This window comes from Eschrichtius robustus, chromosome 6, assembly GCF_028021215.1.
Source record: "Eschrichtius robustus isolate mEscRob2 chromosome 6, mEscRob2.pri, whole genome shotgun sequence".
Lineage (NCBI taxonomy): Eukaryota > Metazoa > Chordata > Mammalia > Artiodactyla > Eschrichtiidae > Eschrichtius > Eschrichtius robustus.
In genome coordinates, this window is record NC_090829.1 from 128,308,276 (window position 1) to 128,330,323 (window position 22,048).

General features: G+C 39.6%; 1 long non-coding RNA gene and 1 pseudogene across 1 annotated transcript in view; one reads left to right on the forward strand and one right to left on the reverse strand.

The window, feature by feature from the left end:
- LOC137766528 (uncharacterized) overlaps nt 1-22,048 on the forward strand; it is a 301,549-nt gene that overhangs the window by 31,696 nt on the left and 247,805 nt on the right. The gene's annotated exons all lie outside the window — the stretch shown is intronic.
- On the reverse strand, nt 12,463-13,444 carry LOC137766028 (putative monooxygenase p33MONOX pseudogene; annotated as a pseudogene).

A 22,048-nucleotide genomic window follows, 5' to 3' on the forward strand; every position in this document is an offset into this window, starting at 1 on the left:
TATGATTCAGCCAATTATGTTTATCAGAAGCTCAAACAATCAGGTTGTAAATAGGCCTCTCTTAAAGAGTGTTAGAATGTGGTTCTTTTTTTTTATAAATTTATTTATTTATTTATGGCTGTGTTGGGTCTTCGTTTCTGTGCAAGGGCTTTCTCTAGTTGCGGCGAGCAGGGGCCACTCTTCATCGCGGTGCGCGGGCGTCTCACTGTCGCGGCCTCTCTTGTTGCGGAGCACAGGCTCCAGACGCGCAGGCTCAGTAGTTGTGGCTCACGGGCCTAGCCGCTCCGCGGCATGTGGGATCTTCCCAGACCGGGACACGAACCCGTGTCCCCTGCATTGGCAGGCGGATTCCTAACCACTGCGCCACCAGGGAAACCCTAGAATGCGGTTCTTAAAGCTTCTCTCTATTTGGGTGGGACCAATTTTTCATTTACGAAAAAATATGCATAGAAGAGAAAAGCATCTGATTTTGTATCACGATTACGGAAGAACTGTGTAGTGCTTGAGCATTTATCAAGTGTTTTTACTTGTGGTGTCATTTCTTCTTCACCATAGCCTGAGAGATATGGATTATTACCATATCCACTGTACAGATGTGGACGCAAGAGCTGAGAGAGATGCAGAACCCCACTGCAGTCACACAGTGAAGAACTGAGTGCAGCGGTTGGCTATAAGTCAGTGGCAGCTAGGACCATTTATTACTACCATTGTGTCAGTTTTGAGCTCCAGGTATATGCTCGTGTATCGAAAATATACAATTCAGACACATCGACTTCCCCGGACCTTTCTTCGTCCTGAAAGTGAGTTTCTATAGAGGACTGCCTGTGTTTCTTCTCCTACTCTCCAAAGCTAACAAGATCTCCTCAGAAACCTACAGCTCAGTCCAAGGCAAAGCAAAATGAATTGTCCTAAAGTTATAGATGTTATTAATATTTCTGCCCATATGAGCTGGAATTTTGCTTTATTGCCTGATAGATCTTTTTCAATATGAACCATATTTCTACTCTTCCCCTTAGAGATTGCTGCTGAAATTGGACCATGTGGGAAGCCCTATAATCAGCAAGGTTTTTTCCTATACATTGGAGACTGTAGGTGACAACATAGGATTGTTTATTTTAGAGGTTGCAAGACTACTTACCTTCCTCCTGATATCTTTCTTCCTATCTTATTATAGTGCATACTGTTTCTAACTTTGAGTCATTCCCTGAAATTTGTAAGGCCTTGTATATAAAAATCCCCTGTAAAATAACATGCTACCTTAAAAAAGTAACCCATTAACGTCTATTAATGCTTAAATGTTAATTGTAACCATGAAGTTTGAAAATTATGGGTAAATGATTTACTACTAAGAAGCCAAAGGCCTCTAGATACGCCTGAATCCAAGGACAGAGCCAAAGTTTGAATGATTCTAACAATGCAAAAATATCAGTAAATTATAGGATATTCCTCTCCTCCCCTTTATCTTATCCTAAACTACTACTATTTCATGATATATTTAAGTGTTAATCATGTTGGATACTGTGAGATCATCAAAGATGGTCTAAAATATAGTAAGTCTCTACTGCCTTTTTAGAGCTTTTATTGGAGAACTGGTTTTCTCTGTTTTCCCCTGAGAATTTTGCTTGGCTATTGTGTCTGTTCTAATGCTACAATAGTTGGTCTTAAGTTCGAACAGTGCTGTGGAACCTCATTTTAACCAAACAGTATTTTTGGTATATGACCCCTATTTTTAATTTTTCTTATATTTTGTATTCTAATAAATTATTCTGAATTTTCCTTCCAAAAATTGAAACCTCTTTAGGGTCTAGGTTTTGCCATGTTGAATTCCAAACCCTATTAGTTGGCTAAGACTTTCTGTGACCTGGTTGAATTGTCAACAAAGGTAGTAGATTTCTGATAAATTGAGTATGTTCTTATTCTCTCTAACAAAAAAGTGGAGGAAGGAACATCTTTGCATGCCCACATCACCTGGCACCATCATTTTAACTTTATTCATTAACTTTATTTTGCAATGTGTGAGACCCAAGAGAAAATCTGCTTCTCTTAGCTCTAGCTTGGCTTCCAAATAAAATATTACTCTGTTAGTTCATTTTGCTGTATCACATCAAAGTCTTGTCACTGTGCCGGGGCTAGCTAGGATCCTGACCAAATGGGAAATGGATGAAGTGCATTTTCATGGAGGAGACAGAGAGAAATACAGAGCAGGGGAAGGAGGGTTGGGCTGCTTTGGTTGGGTGCCTCGGTTGGTGATCCCCAGGAGCCAAGAAGCTTCAGTTGCCCACGTGTGGTTTGGATATTGAAGCTAGAAGTGATGAAGGCATAGGAGGTAGGATACAAAGACCAAATTCTTCCAGTTCACAGCTTCATTTTGAGAACAGCCCAGAGCAAATAAAAGGAAGCAAATTCTTATCGGAATAGAACTTCAGCACTCCGGTTGTAAAGGCCAGACTCATGCAGATATATCCTTGGGATTTATCGTATGTAGACTTGGTTCCATTTAAGCAATGCTCCAGCAATTCGAGAATCCAGGAAAACCTCAAACACTTTAGACTCAGCTGGAAAGCCTGTGACAGCCACACTGTGAGTGCACGCATGAACCTGAGGGCTCATCGCAAACTGAGTGGAGGGTCCTCTAGTCCAGTGATTCTTATTCAGTAGGCATTAGACCACCTATGTCGGAAATTGATGTATGTTAAAATGCAGATTCCTCGGCTCCACCTCCGGCCGACTGGAACAAAATTTCCATGAGGTGAGGTCTAAGAATTTGCATGTTCACAAACATGCTAGAACCTTCTTATTCATACTTATAGCAGGTATCCCTGGGGATATATCAAACCCACCATGTGGGAATGAAGGCAGAACTTTGAGCCTGCAGCTCAAATGGGCTGGGATATTTTTGGTAGAGCTTCTATTATAGATAAAACAATAGTCACATCAGTAGCAAAGGGCTTCAAAAAACGTTCCAGTGTCCATGGGTGGCATAGTTTCCTGTTGTTCTCAAATCCTGATATGTTATAGAGAAATTTCATTTTTTTTCATCAAGTCTCACAGCTAATAAATGTGCTGAGGCTTTGAGTGTACCTGTAGTTCTTGCATTGGAATGTAATCTAACAGAATAAAATTTCATAGAGCTGTTTGGCTAACATACTAGAACAAATACATTCGTGTCTGTGCACTTACATAAATTCACATTTTGCTTATTTATATGTTTTATTTTTAAGAAACATGGGGTAGGCACTGTCCTAGTGCCTTAATTATAATCTAATGTGATGTTGTTATATTATAATTATAGTATTAAATTATAGTAATTTTTTTGTCATTGATGATGTCTTTTTTTTCCCACATAAATTATAGTAATTTAATATAATATTTTATCATTTTAATAGTATTTAGTTTTTTTTATTTTTTTATACAGCAGGTTCTTATTAGTCATCAATTTTATACACATCAGTGTATACATGTCAATACCAAATGCCCAATTCATCACACCACCACCCTCACCCCCCCCGCGGCTTCCCCCCCCCGCTTAGTGTCCATACGTTTCTTCTCTACATCTGTGTCTCAATTTCTGCCCTGCAAACCGGTTCATCTGTACCCTTTTTCTAGGTTCCACATATATGCGTTAATATACGATATTTGTTTTTTTTATTTCTGACTTACTTCACTCTGTATGACAGTCTCTAGATCCATCCACGTCTCAACAAATGACGCAATTTCACTCCTTTTTATGGCTGAGTAATATTCCATTGTATATATGTACCACATCTTCTTTATCCATTTGTCTGTCAATGGGCACTTAGGTTGCTTCCATGACCTGGCTATTCTAAATAATGCTGCAATGAACATTGGGGTGCATGTGTCTTTTTGAATTATGGTTTTCTCTGGGTATATGCCCAGTAGTGGGATTGCTGGATCATATGGTAATTCTATTTTTAGTTTTTTAAGGAACCTCCATACTGTTCTCCATAGTGGCTGTATCAGTTTACATTCCCACCAACAGTGCAAGAGGGTTCCCTTTCCTCCACACCCTCTACAACATTTGTTGTTTGTAGATTTTCTGATGAAGCCCATTCTAACCGGTATGAGGTGATACCTCATTGTAGTTTTGTTTTGCATTTCTCTAATAATTAGTGATGTTGAGCAGCTTTTCATGTGCTTCTTGGCCATCTGTATGTCTTCTTTGGAGAAATGTCTATTTAGGTCTTCTGCCCATTTTTGGATTGGGTTGTTTGTTGTTTTAATATTGAGCTGCATGAGCTGTTTATATATTTTGGAGATTAATCCTTTCTCCGTTGATTCGTTTGCAAATATTTTCTCGCATTCTGAGGGTTGTCTTTTCGTTTTGTTTATGGTTTCCTTTGCTGTGCAAAAGCTTTGAAGTTTCATTAGGTCCCATTTGTTTATTTTTGTTATTATTTCCATTACTCTGGGAGGTGGATCAAATAAGATCTTGCTGTGATTTATGTCAAAAAGTGTTCTTCCTATGTTTTCCTCTAAGAGTTTTATAGTGTCTGGTCTTACATTTAGGTCTCTAATCCATTTTGAGTTTATTTTTGTGTATGGTGTTAGGGAGTGTCCTAATTTCATTCTTTTACATGTAGCTGTCCAGTTTTCCCAGCACCACTTATTGAAGAGACTGTCTTTTCTCCATTGTATATCTTTGCCTCCTTTGTCATAGATTAGTTGACCATAGGTGCGTGGGTTTACCTCTGGGCTTTCTATCTTGTTCCATTGATCTATGTTTCTGTTTTTGTGCTAGTACCATATTGTCTTGATTACTGTAGCTTTGTAGTATAGTCTGAAGTCAGAGAGTCTGATTCTTCCAGCTCTCTTTTTTCCCCTCAAGACTGCTTTGGCTCTTCAGGGTCTTTTGTGTCTCCATACAAATTTTAAGATTTTTTGTTCTAGTTCCATAAAAAATGCCGTTGGCAATTTGATAGGGATTGCATTGAATCTGTAGATTGCTTTGGGTAGTATAGTCATTTTCACAATATTGATTCTTCCAATCCAAGAACATGGTATATCTCTCCATCTGTTTGTATCATCTTTAATTTCTTTCATCAGTGTCTTATAGTTTTCTGCATACAGGTCTTTTGTCTCCCTAGGTAGGTTTATTCCTAGGTGTTTTATTCTTTTTGTTGCAATGGTAAATGGGCGTGTTTCCTTAATTTCTCTTTCAGATTTTTCATCATTAGGGTATAAGAATGCAAGAGATTTCTGTGCATTAATTTTGTATCCTGCAACTTTACCAGATTCATTGATTTGCTCTAGTAGTTTTCTGGTGGCATTTTTAGGATTCTCTATGTATAGGATCATGTCATCTGCAAACAGTGACAGTTTTACTTCTTCTTTTCCAATTTGTATTCCTTTTATTTCTTTTTCTTCTCTGATTGCCAAGGCTAGGACTTCCAAAACTATGTTGAATAATAGTGGTGAGAGTGGACATCCTTGTCTTGTTTCTGATCTTAGAGGAAATGCTTTCAGTTTTTCACCATTGAGAATGATGTTTGCTGTGGGTTTGTCATATATGGCCTTTATTATGTTGAGGTAGGTTCCCTCTATGCCCACTTTCTGGAGAGTTTTAATCATAAGTAGGTGTTGAATTTTGTCAAAAGCTTTTTCTGCATCTATTGCGATGATCATATGGTTTTTATTCTTCAATTTGTTAATATGGTGTATCACATTGATTGATTTGCGTATATTGAAGAATCCTTGCATCCCTGGGATAAATCCCACTTGATCGTGGTGTATGATCCTTTTAATGTGTTGTTGGATTCTGTTTGCTAGTATTTTGTTGAGGATTTTTGCATCTATATTCATCAGTGATATTGGTCTGTAATTTTCTTTTTTTGTAGTATCTTTGTCTGGTTTTGGTATCAGGGTGATGGTGGCCTCATAGAATGAGTTTGGGAGTGTTCCTTCCTCTGCAATTTTTTGGAGGAGTTTGAGAAGGATGGGTGTTAGCTCTTCTCTAAATGTTTGATAGAATTCACCTGTGAAGCCATCTGGTCCTGGACTTTTGTTTGTTGGAAGATTTTTAATCACAGTTTCAATTTCATTACTTGTGATTGGTCTGTTCATATTTTCTATTTCTTCCTGGTTCAGTCTTGGAAGGTTATGCCTATCTAAGAATTTGTCCATTTCTTCCCGGTTGTCCATTTTATTGGCATAGAGTTGCTTGTAGTAGTCTCTTAGGATGCTTTGTATTTCTGCGGTGTCTGTTGTAACTTCTCCTTTTTCATTTCTAATTTTATTGAGTCCTCTCCCTCTTTTTCTTGATGAGCCTGGCTAATGGTTTATCAATTTTGTTTATCTTCTCAAAGAACCAGCTTTTAGTTTTATTGATCTTTGCTATTGTTTTCTTTGTTTCTATTTCATTTATTTCTGCTCTGATCTTTATGATTTCTTTCCTTCTGCTAACTTTGGGTTTTGTTTTTTCTTCTTTCTCTAGTTCCTTTAGGTGTAAGGTTAGATTATTTATTTCAGATTTTTCTTGTTTCTTGAGGTAGGCTTGTATAGCTATAAACTTCCCTCTTAGAACTGCTTTTGCTGCAGCCCATAGGTTTTGGATTGTCGTGTTTTCATTGTAATTTGTCTCTAGGTATTTTTTGATTTCCTCTTTGATGTCCTCAGTGTTCTCTTGGTTATTTAGTAACATAGTGTTTAGCCTTCATGTGTTTGTGTTTTTTACGTTTTTTTCCCCTGTAATTCATTTCTAATCTCATAGCGTTGTGGTCAGAAAAGATGCTTGATATGATTTCAATTTTCTTAAATTTACTGAGGCTCGATTTGTGACCCAAGATGTGATCTATCCTGGAGAATGTTCTGTACGCACTTGAGAAGAAAGTGTAATCTGCTGTTTTTGGGTGGAATGTCCTATAAATATCAGTTAAATCTATCTCGTCTATTGTGTCATTTAAAGTTTCTGTTTCCTTATTTATTTTCATTTTGGATGATCTGTCCATTGGTGTAAGTGAGGTGTTAAAGTCCCCCACTATTATTGTGTTACTGTTGATTTCCTCTTTTACAGCTGTTATCAGTTGCTTTATATATTGAGGTGCTCCTATGTTGGGTGCATATATATTTATAATTGTTATATCTTCTTCTTGGATTGATTCCTTGATCATTATGTAGTGTCCTTCCTTGTCTCTTGTAACATTCTTTATTTTAAAGTCTATTTTATCTGATATGAGTATTGCTACTCCAGCTTTCTTTTGATTTCCGTTTGCATGGAATATCTTTTTCCATCCCCTCACTTTCAGTCTGTGTGTGTCCCTAGGTCTGAAGTGGGTCTCCTGTAGACAGCATATATATGGGTCTTGTTTTTGTATCCATTCAGCCAGTCTGTGTCTTTTGGTTGGAGCATTTAATCCATTCACGTTTAAGGTAATTATCGATATGTATGTTCCTATGACCATTTTCTTAGTTGGTTTGGGTTTGTTTTTGTAGGTCCTTTTCTTCTCTTGTGTTTCCCACTTAGAGAAGTTCCTTTAGCCTTTGTTGTAGAGCTGGTTTGGTGGTGCTGAATTCCCTTAGCTTTTGCTTGTCTGTAAAGCTTTTGATTTCTCCATCGAATCTGAATGAGATCCTTGCCGGGTAGAGTAATCTCGGTTGTAGGTTCTTCCCTTTCATCACTTTAAGTATATCATGCCACTCCCTTCTTGCTTGTAGAATTTCTGCTGAGAAATCAGCTTTTAACCTTATGGGAGTTCCCTTGTATGTTATTTGTCGTTTTTCCCTTGCTGCTTTCAGTAATTTTTCTTTGTCTTTAATTTTTGCCACTTTGATTCCTATGTGTCTCGGCGTGTTTCTCCTTGGGTTTATCCAATATGAGACTCTCTGCGCTTCCTGGACTTGGGTGGCTATTTCCTTTCCCATGTTAGGGAATTTTTTGACTATAATCTCTTCAAATATTTTCTCGGGTCCTTTCTCTCTCTCTGCTCCTTCTGGGACCCCTATAATACGAATGTTGTTGTGTTTAATGTTGTCCCAGAGGTCTTTTAGGCTGTCTTCATTTCTTTTCATTCTTTTTTCTTTATTCTGTTCTGCAGCAGTGAATTCCACCATTCTGTCTTCCAGGTCAGTTATCCGTTCTTCTGCCTCAGTTATTCTGCTATTGGTTCCTTCTAGTGTAGTTTTCATTTCTGTTATTGTATTGGTCATCTCTGTTTGTTTGTTCTTTAATTAATTCTTTAATTCTTCTAGGTCTTCTAGGTTAAACATTTCTTGCATCTTCTCGATCTTTGCCTCCACTGTTTTTCCAAGTCCCTGGATCATCTTCACTATCATTATTCTAAATTCTTTTTCTGGAAGGTTGTCTATCTCCCCTTCATTTAGTTGTTTTTCTGGGGTTTTATCTTGTTCCTTCGTCTGGTACATAGCCCTCTGCCTTTTCATCTTGTCTATCTTTCTGTGAATGTGGTTTTTGTTCCACAGGCTGCAGGATTGTAGTTCTTGTTTCTGCTGTCTGCCCTCTGCTAGTATTTTGTTTTGATAGAAGAGTAGAATTGAAGTAGCTATAGTGTATCTAGTGATCTGACATCAGAGACATTTTACTTACTTTCTTTGTGGTGTCAGTTGGTACATAGAGGATGGGCATTGGATTCAGACAGACATTGGTCCCAGCTTTTCCACTCGCTGGTTATGTAACCTTAGGCGTATAATTTAACTTCTCTGAATCTCTGCTTTCTCAGTGAAGAAAAGAGCACAGTAGTATATTACTTCTATAGTATAGAAATTTACCTTAATAACTGTGTCTGGAGTGTACCAAGTGCTCAAGAAATATGGTACCCTTCGTTGCACTACAGGGAGGAGTCAGGTGGCATGTTGTAGCTTCTGTGTGCTCAGCTATGGTCCGTTATTGAGGAATATTTCATACTTCATCTTTCTTTCTTATTCTTATACCTTTCCTTTATCCATAATGCAGCCGTTCCCTTCTGCAGGAACAATGTAACACGGTACCAACCATGCTGCATTATTAACTTTGCACCGAGCCTACTGACAGTGACCTCTCCCGCAGTAGCCTTCAATCCTTTGCCTTAAAAAATGTCTCACAAAGCTTCTCCACTGGGCAGCTGTGAGCATTATTCTTAGTCCTCCTACTGCTTCAGTGGGGCACAGTCATCAGTAATATGTACATTTGCAGTTTGGCTCAGGTCTCTTTCTCTGCTTTGCTCAAAAGGTACCACTGACCTTTCTAATAAGCTGGGTTGCAGTTGACTGAGCTTGCACATAGGAGGGCCAGTGAGAAAGTAAATCTCTGTTTCTGTCTAGCCAGTGATGAAGAGTCAGGAAAAATTCCACTCGAAGTCCATAAATCTTTAATTTTCCTTCCTGAAGGGATGTGAGAGGATAGCTCTCCTGTCTTTACATGTGATAGCATTCCTGAATGCACAGGGAGGGTTTTTCATATCAAATTTTTGTGCCATAATTGTGGGTGGCAACAGCTAGCATCCTGCAGTTAGCTGTGAAATTAGATTTTGGACCGGTAAAGGACAGCAATATGTCTGGGGTTTGTAAATCACCTGAGCTCTTCAAATGGACTATGGACAGAGTGTATTTATCAGGCCAAAACCCCACAATAAGCAGGAGGATCAAAGTGGGCTCAGGAACAATGTCTGGAATCCATCTAAAGCATCAAGAGAGAGGGAGGGATTAAGGTCATGGAGTCCGTCATTTTATTCCACATAAAATGGACATTTCAGCCTGTCCAAAAGCACAGAGAAAGAAGTTGAGCTTCTCTAAGCAGTTAAACCAGCTGTTAGCAGAGCAAGCATGTATTTTAGGAAGCAGTACTAGCCAGGATGTAAGAATGCAACTCCCGGTCCCAGGACCACAGGGATGAGTGAAAGAGGGGTTGGCAAAGATTGGGAAAGGCTTTTCTCACCTGAGAAGCAGAGTTCCAGGACTCTCCAGAGGGCCAGAGTAACTGCAGAGCTGAAATGCAGCAACCCAGAACAAAGGGGCTGCTCTCTGGGGGCCACAGCTGGCGAAAAGACTGAAAACTCAGATCCTAAAATTCTGCCAGGCCCATCATATCAGCAGGCCAACATGAAATGGCTGCAGGTTCCACTGGTGACATGAGGCAGTCAGCCTGCGAATTGCTTCTTAGGTCCTAGGCGAGTGATTCAGAGTAAACATTGAAAGAACTTGATAGCAACTTGCTATTGCTATGACATCCAAGTGTGGAATCTGCGGGTGTATATTGTGTGAGTCTTGGACTTTTAAGATTTTATTTCCTTTTTGTTTTATTTTTAAATACAAATTGGAAGAATAGTTGGCCCTTCATCACAGATTGTTTTTATGCCCACCTGTGTTTTCTTTTTCCCCAAGCCCTCCCACTACCCTTCTATCCATCATCCATAACTCATCCCCACATAGAAAAGCTCACAATTTTAAGTCACAGGTTCTTCTTCCCTCAAGGTAATCTCTGATTCTGCACCCAGTTCCGAGATGTACATGTGTGGGGAAATTTTCCCACACCACCAAGCAAGTCTCTGACACCAACTGGATGTCTTACAATTCAACTCAGTTCTGACACTATCTACCTAGCGGTAGCATCAGATCCCACAGGTTAGGACTCAGTCCTACAAGACTAACCCCGCCCCCAAATTCAGACCCCAACTGCAAGTCCAGTTTATCACCTGTGCTTCTGACTGATCAGCTATAGCTTGGAGGTTCCAGTGACCTCCTCCTTGAGTTTGATTAAAGTACTAGAGCAGCACAGAACTCAGGGAAACATTTTACTTACTAGATTACCTGTTTATTTTAAAAGGATATAACTCAGGAAGAGCCAGATGGAAGAGATGAATAGGGCAAGGAAAGGGGAAAGGGTGAGAAGCTTCCACGCCCTCACTGAGGGCCACTCTCCCCAAATCTGTACGTGTTCACCAACCCAGAAGCTCTCCCAACCCTGTCCTTTTGGGGTTTTGTGGAGGCTTCATTACTTAGGCATGGTTGATTAAATCATTAGCCATTGATGACTGAACTTAGTCTCCAGTCCCTCTCCCCTCCCTGGGGTGGTGAGGCTGAAAGTTCCAAGGCTCTAATCATATGGTTGGTTCCCCTGGCAACCAGACCCCATCTTTATGTGCTTTGCACAAGTCACCTCATTAACATAACAAAACTCCTTTAGGAAATTCCGAGAGTTTTAGGAGCTCTGTGCCAGAAACAGGGAGGAAGACCAAAAATATATATATTTTTTTTTTTTTTTTGAGAAAGTAGTAAGGATTTTTATTGTCAAAACAAGTTAAGAGAAACAAGCATAACAGAAGACACAAATAAATTAATTGTTCTGATCATTTTAGACTCCAGGGCATCTGTGTGGGAAGATCAGCTCAGCTCCTTGTGTAGACACCATACTGTCCAAAGCAAAAGGCAGCAGGAATTTGAGACAGTGTTCAAGACAATGATTGAACATGTACACAGTGAGGAGAAATGAAAAGGTGGTTTCCCTAGTCCCTTTCCTCAGTGAGGTACGTGTTTATAAAGGTATGAGGCTCATTTGGGGGGCAAAATGATTGCATACAGAAAATTTTTTAATTCTTCCACCTCCCAGGAAAAAATTTTTCAGGCCCTGGCCTGAACAAGAAACTCAAAATAGCGTGACACTAGTTTCATATGAACCGTAAGACTATACTCAAACTGCAGTTGCCGCCTCCTTTAAGAAAGTTTAACGTCCATTTATCTATACCAAACCAGTAGACTGAATTTTCTCCCTTAGGAAGTTTTCAACCAAATGGGAGTTAAATTAATCTCACTTTAAAGTGCAACAAAGGATATGTAAGGGTAGTGTTTGTACTGTGACACACAAAAGAGAAGCATCCCTCCAACAGCACTGGCCCAAGAGGTACTACAGTAAGAACTGGCTGCAGGACAAAGTGATCCGTGAGGTCTACCAACAAGCAAGGAGATTCCGGTTTCAGCAGAAAACAGAGGGGATCCCTGCCAAGCTGGCTCTTAACTATACACAGATCTCAAACAGATCCTGGGTCCCCATAACTGACAAGGCTGGAGCACACAGTGCCAGCACAGCCAAGAGGGCCAAAGTCGTCTAAACTAGTCAGTGAACGCCTCTACGCCATGATTTGTCCATGCGCACATGGATAGTGGTAAAGGAATCAAGAAGCCTTGGTTTTGGAACAACACAAACATTATTTACCTAGTAAGTAATGATCAAAGTTCTTGGGTAGAGTAAGGATACAAAAATAGGTAATGAGGTCCCCATACATCACTGCTGAGGTTTAGTCTAACTTTAAATTAAAGCAGTACAAAATGGCTTCTTCTGCACAAGGACAAACTTTGCACTAATGTCTCTCAAAAATCAATTATGTCTCCAGCTCTAGCCTCAGTTTGAGAGATTTTTTAAAAGACAAAACAAAACTTTTCCTGTGTCAGAGCCAAGGTAAAGGGGAGCTGGGCTCAAGACACCCTCTATCCAGAGTTCCTGGAACAGAAAGAGCTCTAGAAGCCAGTGGGTGTGAGAACATTCAAGTCCTACAGTTTGAGATTGTGGGCCTGCGGCAGCTGTTTCTTCCCTTCTATCACTGGTATGTCCATCTTGGGTGGCTGAATCCTCGGCCGTTCGGGTGGCCTGCATGCAGATCAGTTCCATTGGAGAAGGCTTCTGGGCTCCTTTGTAGGCCTGGATGGCAAAACCTCCAGAATCAGACTTCTGGAGGGATCTTGGTCCAAAGAGGCTCCATTTATCTGCCGAGCTTCTGTCTTTTTCCCCGCTTCCAGAATCCATGGTGCTAAGATTGGGGCCAGGTAAGGCTGTGGAAGAACCAGAAGTGAACCAGCCTCTGGGCTTCTGCTTAGGGGAAGAGTGGGAGTTGCTGCTTGGGGTGGCCTGGGTGGAGGCCGGCTGCTTCTCCTCTCTTGTTATCTCTCCGCTCTGGAGCTTTAGTTTGTGGAGTGCTTCTGCCACTCGAGGGTACTTGGTCTCCTCGGTGGTGAGGCCCTTGTGGGGTGTGTAGCCAGCATCTCTCAGCCCTGCCTGCTGCTCAAAACGCCGAATGCTCTCCTTCCCCTGGGTCTGTTTTGTGATCAGAGACCTCATGATGACATGGGTAGATTTAGCCTTCACCACGGGGACCTTGTCCGCACCGTCAGTGGCCGATGGCAGAGACACTGGCCTCTCCTTCCTCCACCTTGGCGAGGTGCTGTTACTTGCACTCCGGAATCACTGGCTTCCAGGGGATGCTGCCCGTGTCCGATGGAGGAGGAGTCATGGGCGTAGGGTCCTCCAGGGCATCATGATAGCTGAATGCCCGGCGGTACGTCCCGATGGGCAGGGACATCTTGCCTAGAGTCCCACTAGGCTCAAGAGCAGGCACTTCTGGTTGTCTCGAAGCCATTGAAAGACTGGGATCCGGGTGCTTTTTCTATACAGAATTCAGAGCTGAGTCCCTGCCACCAGAGTGAAATGATGTGAAGATTATGCTGACAGGTATTAAAGAGGAGCATTGGGCTTCCCTGGTGGCGCAGTGGTTGAGAATCTGCCTGCTAATGCAGGGGACACGAGTTCGAGCTCTGGTCTGGGAAGATCCCACATGACGCGGAGCAACTAGGCCCGTGAGCCACAACTACCGAGCCTGCGCGTCTGGAGCCTGTGCTCCGCAACGGGAGAGGCCGCGATGGTGAGAGGCCCGCGCACCGCGATGAAGAGTGGCCCCCGCTTGCCACAAATGGAGAGAGCCCTTGCACAGAAACGAAGACCCAACACAGCCAAAAATAAATAAATAAATTAATTAATTAATAATAATAAAAAAAAAAAAAGAGGAGCATTGTCCCGCTGCTGCAAATTAGCAAAGCTGCTCGGCAGGAGTCCATCCATTCCAGAGGTTCTGTTTTTCCGCCTCTGCGGAGCCGCCTGCGGCCCGAGCTCCGGCACTAAAGAGGCTCCGAGGACCCACGTCTCTCAAGAGGCTGTGGCGCATTCATGACCCAAGCCCTGGTGTGAGCGGCGCTGTGCCCGTGGCGACACAGAAGGCCCCAAGCACCAACCAGGGAGGGACCCAAAAATATATTTCTTATTATGAATCACAACATCACATCATTTACATGAATGCTGAGTGCTGACTTGACAGCAATAACATTTCTTTTGAAATTTTCAAGAATATGATCCTTAATGAAGCAACAACTAGAGAAGTTAAAAAGTTCACACCACTGTCAGAAAAAACTGTGGCCTTTTTCTACGTTAGTTGTAGAACTCTGGCTTAAAAACCCAGGGAGGAACTGATTGGTCTAAGGATGTTAGGAGGTGATTTTTGGTGGACAAAATGATTTTGCAAACAGATTACTGTTTAATCATTCAGATGGCTCTTCTGAGTTACTTTAAGATCTGTGAGGTAGATGCAGGCAGTAAGTTCAATAGCTTGTCATTGTAAGCTGGACAGTTTTACAGAATATTGTATTAATTTTTTTCAAAGGCAAATGCAGTCAGGGTATAATGTCATAGCCGCTTTCTAGAAAACAATCCAAATGTACATTTTTCAAACAGAATTGTAAGCTGTGGTTGATGTGGCAGCCGTATAGCTGAAGTGGACTGATTTCTGTATAACTAATTTCTTTGTGGCATTTAACCTGGCCAACCTTGGGTTCCACAAACCTCACTGATGAAGTTTCCACCCTTTGCTCGTGCCCTGTAATGTCCCAGGAAGTGGTGTTGAGAGGAAGGAGGAGTTTGACCCACTTGGAGCTGAGTCGCCATGTTTACTGAAGCTAACAGTGATTTGACACATCCGAGGAAACTTTTCTCCCTACAGGAACCATTTCCCATCATGTCTCAAACTTTTCTCCATTCTACTGGGAAAGATGAATTCTACTTTCCTCCGAGCTAGTAGAGGACAGTCAGGTTGCTGCCAAAAGACGGCTCTTCACACTCTTGAGAATGTGAAATGAATTAGTGTGTGGCCTGAGAGGCTGAAATTTGGCAGAATTGGCAGGTGTGAACATTCTTTCTTCACCTCGTGCAGAGTCATCCGGGAGAAAGAGACGGAGGGTCCTGATATGAGCTGTTTGCCATTGCACAGTGCCGGCCACTGCATGACACTCTGTACCAACAGAGGAGACGTGTGCTACTGTGAAAAGAACTGACAGATATGATTTGGTTCTGGGAACTGAGCCGCATGACACCATGCTGGAAACGAAGTCATTAGCTGTGATCTTGTAAAGAGTCTGGCATTGTGAGATAAAGTGGTTTGATCACCAATGTGTCACATAATGAGGCTTTGGAGTAGCTTTAAAAGGCACTGTAGATCAGTATGAAAATGAAATGTTTTACATCTAATGAAAAAATTCTCAGAGGAGAATATATTCAACCATTTAAAGTCTGTGTGTGTGTACATGCATGCGTGCATATGTGTGCGTATGTGTGTGGTCTAGACAAAGAGAAAATCCACTTAGGAGAACTTGTAAAGAACCTAGTAAAAATCGTATGGCCAAGACATAGCCTTTAATTTTGAAACTACTGGATGTAAAAATTGAAGGAAGTGAGCATCAGTGAGTGTAAAAGATGACAGCCAGAAAATATCACTGTGAGTTACGATATCAATAGAGCAATGAATTACCAGTGACACAGAGGTGCTTTATGAGCCTTGGCAGGCAATTAAGTAAGAGTGGTTTCTCCTGGCATAGCAATTTGAAGTGGTTATTAACTATGTATACTGAAATTTGATGGACTAAAAAAAAGTTAAAAAAAAAATAACTTTCACATTGAATTGTTCCCCCCACTATGCTTTAAAAAAAACCCAAAAAAACTCACGATGAGCTGAAGTAAGAGATTTTTATTCCCAAACAAAGATGACTAAACTAAAAGTATAAAACCTTCTATTTTTAGTGGATCCTGACGTTCTTTACTGTTTGCATTCCCAGTTTCCAGATAATATGTTCTCCAGTTGGCTGGTTATTGTGCTTTAAGTCACATTTCACTATGTCAGCAAACAATGGCATGAACTGAAAGAGTAAAACAAAATCAACTTGGAAAAAAACTAACATAAAAACACAGAAGTCTAGAAGTAGTCTAATCCCTTAGAAAATAAAAGACAAAAGTGGAGTTAAGATAAAAAGACAATACTATAGATTTTTCTTGGCTATATAAGTGCATATTCTTGTTTGTATTTTTATCTACATGATTGTGAAAAATCACCAGTCGGTTAACTGAATGGAGAAAAAGAAGATGTCAGGTTTTTTATTTTATATATATATATATATATATATATATATATATATATATATTACATTGATATATATTTGTGTATTTAACAAATATTTAGTTCAGTATATATCTACCTCTTTATATATAAAATTATATTTTGACTTTCCAATTGATTCCAACTGTATTCTAAAATAATTATTTAATATATATTAAATATAAGCATATATTATTTAATGTTATATGAATATGTCAGATATGCATATATATTAAATATTTATTTTTAAGGCTGACCATTATCTTCATTAACCAAGGAGTGAAGCAGAACTCTATATTGCTATGTAAATGTGCCACAGACTTTGACATTTTAAGTATTTTCCTTATATTTTAAGTGTGCTTATCTTGAATTACCTGCTACTGGGGCACAGGGTTGGCTGATACCAGAATACACATGAAATATATTTTTAAAAATTAAATGAACACTTTCTATCTTTTAAAGCAATCCATTCTATTGTGCTAGATTATACATAAGGATTAAAAATATATTTACAGTTATTGAACTCGGTTTTGTCCCTTGTAATATCTGCTTGAAAAATTAATTCATATAAATTTTCTGAGCATATCTATTTGTAGAAGTATTTTAAAAAATTAAGTTATATGAAGATAATTAAATTCCAAGGGAAGGAAAACATAGATGAAATAGAAGATGATAAAGCAAGTGGTTCGTGACCTCCATTTGTTGTTCTTTTCACTCTTTGCTGAATCACACTTATGATACAATTACATTTACAATTAATTTAAAAATAAAGTTAAATGTCTAATTTTAGAATCTTAGAAAGTAGAGGCCAAAGGAAAGCACTCTCATCACAGTAAACAGGAAAAGTGGAATCTTCATCGATGCAATGTGGTAACATTCATATCATCACTAGCAGTTTCTCACTATCAGCATACGATTTTGCCAGTGGATATAAATCTGCTTCCTTGCTTTCTATGTCAATCAAAAATAGCATCCTGGCATTTCATTTCGTGTTTCACAGACTGGAGATTTTTAGCAACCTGAGGACATGTGACTTGAAAACATGAGCAGTGTTGAGAACTGTATTCTCTTCCAGTCTTCATAGCTAAAGAGAGTTGGAGTTGAACAATTCCCAGTGCAGCACAGAAAGCTAGAAAATATTAAATTCACAGGATACGGTTTTGCCATAGAAAAATGACTTCGGAGGTTTTTCCGAGTGAGGAGGAAGGGCAGCCAAGCTAGGGATTTGGAGTCATCAGAAATCATGCTGCCTTCCCCTCAGAGATTTTTCTAAGTAAAATAGTTAATTAAAATCTCAGGATCTCAGTTTCTATGTCTGTAAAATAACAGGTCTGAAGAGAGAAACTCTAAGATCCCTTTCAATGAAGAAATTTGATCTTTGTATGACACTATCCATAATTACACAGATGTATAATCCTATGGAATCTACAAATTAATTTCCCAAGTGAGGTATTTATTAGCTCTTTTGATGGCTGTATGTCATTCTTCGTGTGACTTTGACGTTTCTTGGTCTGTGTGTGACATCTGACCTATTACTGCTACATCCTGAATCAGAGCTTTGGCTGAGCAGGGATGTCCAAGTATAATCCTTATAACCCAGGGAGTCTCATAAATCCCCACAGGGCCATTCGAGGGACCTTGAAGAATTTATGTTTGTGTTGGTAAATTTCTCCACATGGCATCTCTGGGAGCAGTGAAGGAAATGTACATTCTGACAGCTGCCATTTTCTATTGCCAGTGGCTGCTCAGCATTACTGCAGTCATAGGTGTCTGGAACTCAGAAAGTACAAAGGGCGTCATCATAGCTTCCTATTACTGGCCATGCTTATGTGATCAGTACTCTACAGAGGGCACTTAGAATGGACTAGCACTTTGAAGACAGAGAGCTAGGTTCAAATCCCAGTTGCAGCAGCTGGCTGTGTAACCTTGGGGAACTTGACCTCTTTCCTTCGTAAATGGGTGTGACGGATTACATGAGGTCATATTTGTAAAGCACCTAGTATGGTACTGAAGAATTCAAGGAGTGTTCTCTTTGTGCTGCCCTTCCATGCTGTGTTTACTCTGCTACAAATAAAATCAATTCAACCTGTTAGACTGTCAGCAGCTTCAGAACTGGCCTTCTCTTCTGGCTTGAGGCATGCCACCTGCAGTATTTTCCAGCAGAAAATAATGTACTTAAAAAACTACTTGTCAATGTAGACTCTGAATATATCTTTGCATTTATAAAAACAAAAACAAAACAACCAGAACAAAGAACATGAACAAGCCATTTACAATAGAATAAATACAGATGGCCAATAAATATGGAAAAAATGGTCCAACTCATCCATCACAGAGAAAGCTGCAATAAAAAAACACAACAGCTTTTTTGAGATATATTTCATATAGCATACAGTTCACCTATTTATAGTATAAATTTCAGTGGTTTTTAGTATATTCACAGAGTTGTACAACCATCACTACAATTAATTTCAGAACATTTTCATACCCCCATCCCGTCCCTCCTCTTTTCACTCCACCTTACCCCGGGCCTCCAGCCCTAGGCAACCACTGATCTACTTTCTGTCTCTGTAGATTTGCCAATTCTGAACATTTTATATAGATTGGAATCATACAATATGTTGTCTTTTGTGACCAACTTATTTCATCTTGTAAAATGTTTTCAAGGTTTATCCATATTGTAGCATGTATCTGTACTGAATTCCTTTAAAACAATTTTAGAACTTATATGTTTTTCATTTTTTTGTTGTGGTAAAATATATATAACACAAAATTTGCCATTTTAACCATTTTAAAATGCATAATTCAGTGGCATTAATTACACTCACAATGCCATGCAACAAACACCAGTATCTATTTCCAAACTGTTCTTTACCCTAAATAGAAATGTAACCATTAAGCAGTAACTCCCTATTTCCCCCTCTGCCTCAGCCCCTGATAACCTCTAATCTCCTTTCTGTCTCTATGAATTTGCCTATTCTAGATATTACATGTAAGTGAAATCATGCAATATTTATCCTTTTGTGTCTGACTTATTTCACTTAGCATGATGTTTTCAGGGTTCATCTGTGTTGCAGCATATATTAGAACTTCCTTTCCTCTTATGGATGAATAATACTCAACTGTATGGATATACCACATTTTGTTTATCCATTCACTGTTGATGAAGACTTGGGTCGTTTCTACTTTTTGGCTATTGCAAATACTGCTGCAATGAACATTTGTGTGCAAATATCTGTTTGAGTCCCCAATTTCAATTTTTTGGAGCATATACCTAGGAGTGCAATTGCTGGGTCGTCAGGTAACTCTTTTTGAGAAACTGCCAGACTGTTTTCCAAAGTGGCTGCACCAATTTACATTCCCACCAGTAGTGCATGAGGGCTCCAAGTTCTCTGTAGCTTCAGCAACACTTGTTATTATCTGTCTTTTTGATGATAGCCATGCGAGTGAATATGGAGTAATAGCTCATTGTGGTTTTGACTTGCATTTCCCTGATGGCTAATATCTTTTCACATACTTATTGGCATTTGTATATTCTTATGCTGCTAGTGCAAGTGTAAATTGATTAAAAAAAAACAACTTTGGACGACAGGTGGCAATTTTGTTCCTTTTGAGCCAACAAACCCACCTATGGGAATTTACCTGAAGGAGATAATTAGACAAGCATAATGTACACTTAAGTTACTGCAGTTATTTTGATAATAAAGAAAAATTGGAAATACACTCAGCAAAAGAAGTTTTTAAAATAAATTATTGCATACATAAGATGGTATACCATGCAGCTGTTAAAGTGATGATATAGAAATAAATATTTTGACATATAAAATACCTAAGATATATTATGGAATGAACAAAGTGGATCACAGAGTAACATGCAATTTTACCATTCATGTTAGTGTTCGTCTTCTTCTCTTTGTATTTATGTACATAGGGAGACGTCCAGCAGGATAACTGATAAAAGTGAATAGGGCTTACCTCTAAATGGTGGGATTTGGGATTACTTTTTTATTTCTCCTTTGAGATTTTCTTTACTGTTAGAACTTGCAAAAAGTTCTGGTATCATAAGAACAGTAATAAAGCTACTTTCAAAGGAAAAATAATTCTGCTCTGCATTGTGCTTCTTACTCTCTCCCTCACTATTGGGGAGCGTTCTGCTTTGACCTCGAGTGCCTACCTTCAAGCCTCGAGAGAATCTCAGTGAACTATAGCAACGTAGAGAGCTGGTGGAACAGAAATGCCTGTGCCTGTTTTCATTGAATTTCCTTGCAATAATTACACAAGTTTAATTACAGCAAATAAATTAAAATCAATACACTGGAATCAATATGCACAAAACAAAATGTGCTTGTTTTACAGGTCCTAATAGGATCCCAATTAGGAGCCATTCACTCGCATATATTTCTAGCACATCAGCCTTTGAATGGAAATTTGTGAGGGATGATGGGGGAAAAATCTAGAACATTTCCGCATTCTGGCACTCATCATTAGCCAAGAGCTCAGTTCATCCAGGCTTGTTCAGCATTGTCTATGCTCTGTCATGCCTTTGTATATGTTGTTCTATATTCTACCAGAAGGCCTCTCTCCATCTCAGATTCCTAAAAAAGTCCCACTGTCCTACCAAGACAGGCTTTGTTTAACACCTGTGTCTTCCAAGAATATGTAAGTGATTGGAGGTCAGTTTCTTGTTTAACTGTCTTCACAGCTCCAGAGCACAGTGCCTTTGCTCTCACAGCAGGCTTGTCATAAAATATTGACACTTGCCAGTAATGGATTTGTCTGGAAAGTTGCTTTAACTGTGTCCAACTTTAATTTTTCCATATGCTTCCCCCAAGAAGTGGAAATGTCCTCTCAACCCCTTACAATTACATTGAGTAATTCATTGTTTTCCTTGAAGATACCCTTCTTGAAGCACTCCATTTTCTAACTCCAGTGTGGATTGGTGATTGTCTAGACTAGCTTCAAAGCTGTTGTCCTGGGATCTCCCTTCACCATCATCCTGGGAATTCTCTCTTCCCTCTCCTGGATTGGACCCAGGGCTGGTTTCATGGGGTCTGGGTCCTGTGCCATTACACTTAGAAGGGTCTGCATTTGGCTTAGTGCTCGGTTGTCATCATCTTGAAATTCTTAATAAATTTTGAGCAAGGGGTCTTGTGTTTTCATTTTATACTGGGTCTCATCCTGCAAATTATGTTGCTGGTTCTGAAATGGACCCTGAGTTTCTGTATTTGCTTTCTTAGTAAACTCTCTGATGTGGAAGAGCACCTACTCTGGTAGCTTCCTGAGTAAAGCTGAATAGGAGGCAAATGTTTTGGGGAATTTTGCATGTCTTGAAAAAAATCTTTATTTTACTCTCATACTCTAATAAGAGTGTGGCTCAATATGGAGTTCCCAGTTGGAAGTCATTTTCATTCAGGGTTTTGAAGGTATTGCTTTATTTTCTTCTTGTGTCCAGTGCTTTCTGTTAAGAAGGAAGATGCCCTTCTAATTCCTAACCTGAGTGTATGACCTATTTTTTTCTCTCTCAGTCACAGCTTTGCTGTCTACTTTTTGGTATCCAAACTTGATGGCTGTAGTCTCCTCTCCTCATCTCCTTATTTTTGCAGGTGAATTTTTTTTAAAAAAATCATCATTTTAGCAGTATTTTGCGAGAGAACAGAAGATGTAAACACGTTTTCAATCTGAGCCACATTTCAAGGGCTGTGTCACTTTTCAAGTTTGCCCTTTCTCTTGGTATGCAGAATTAGATGCTAGTGGTGGGGAATAATTTGCATAAGAAGCCCCAGTGCCTTCTGGAAGAAATACTAATCTCTCTTTTCAAAATTCAGTGTCAAGGAAAACCTTTGCAGTGATCAAGG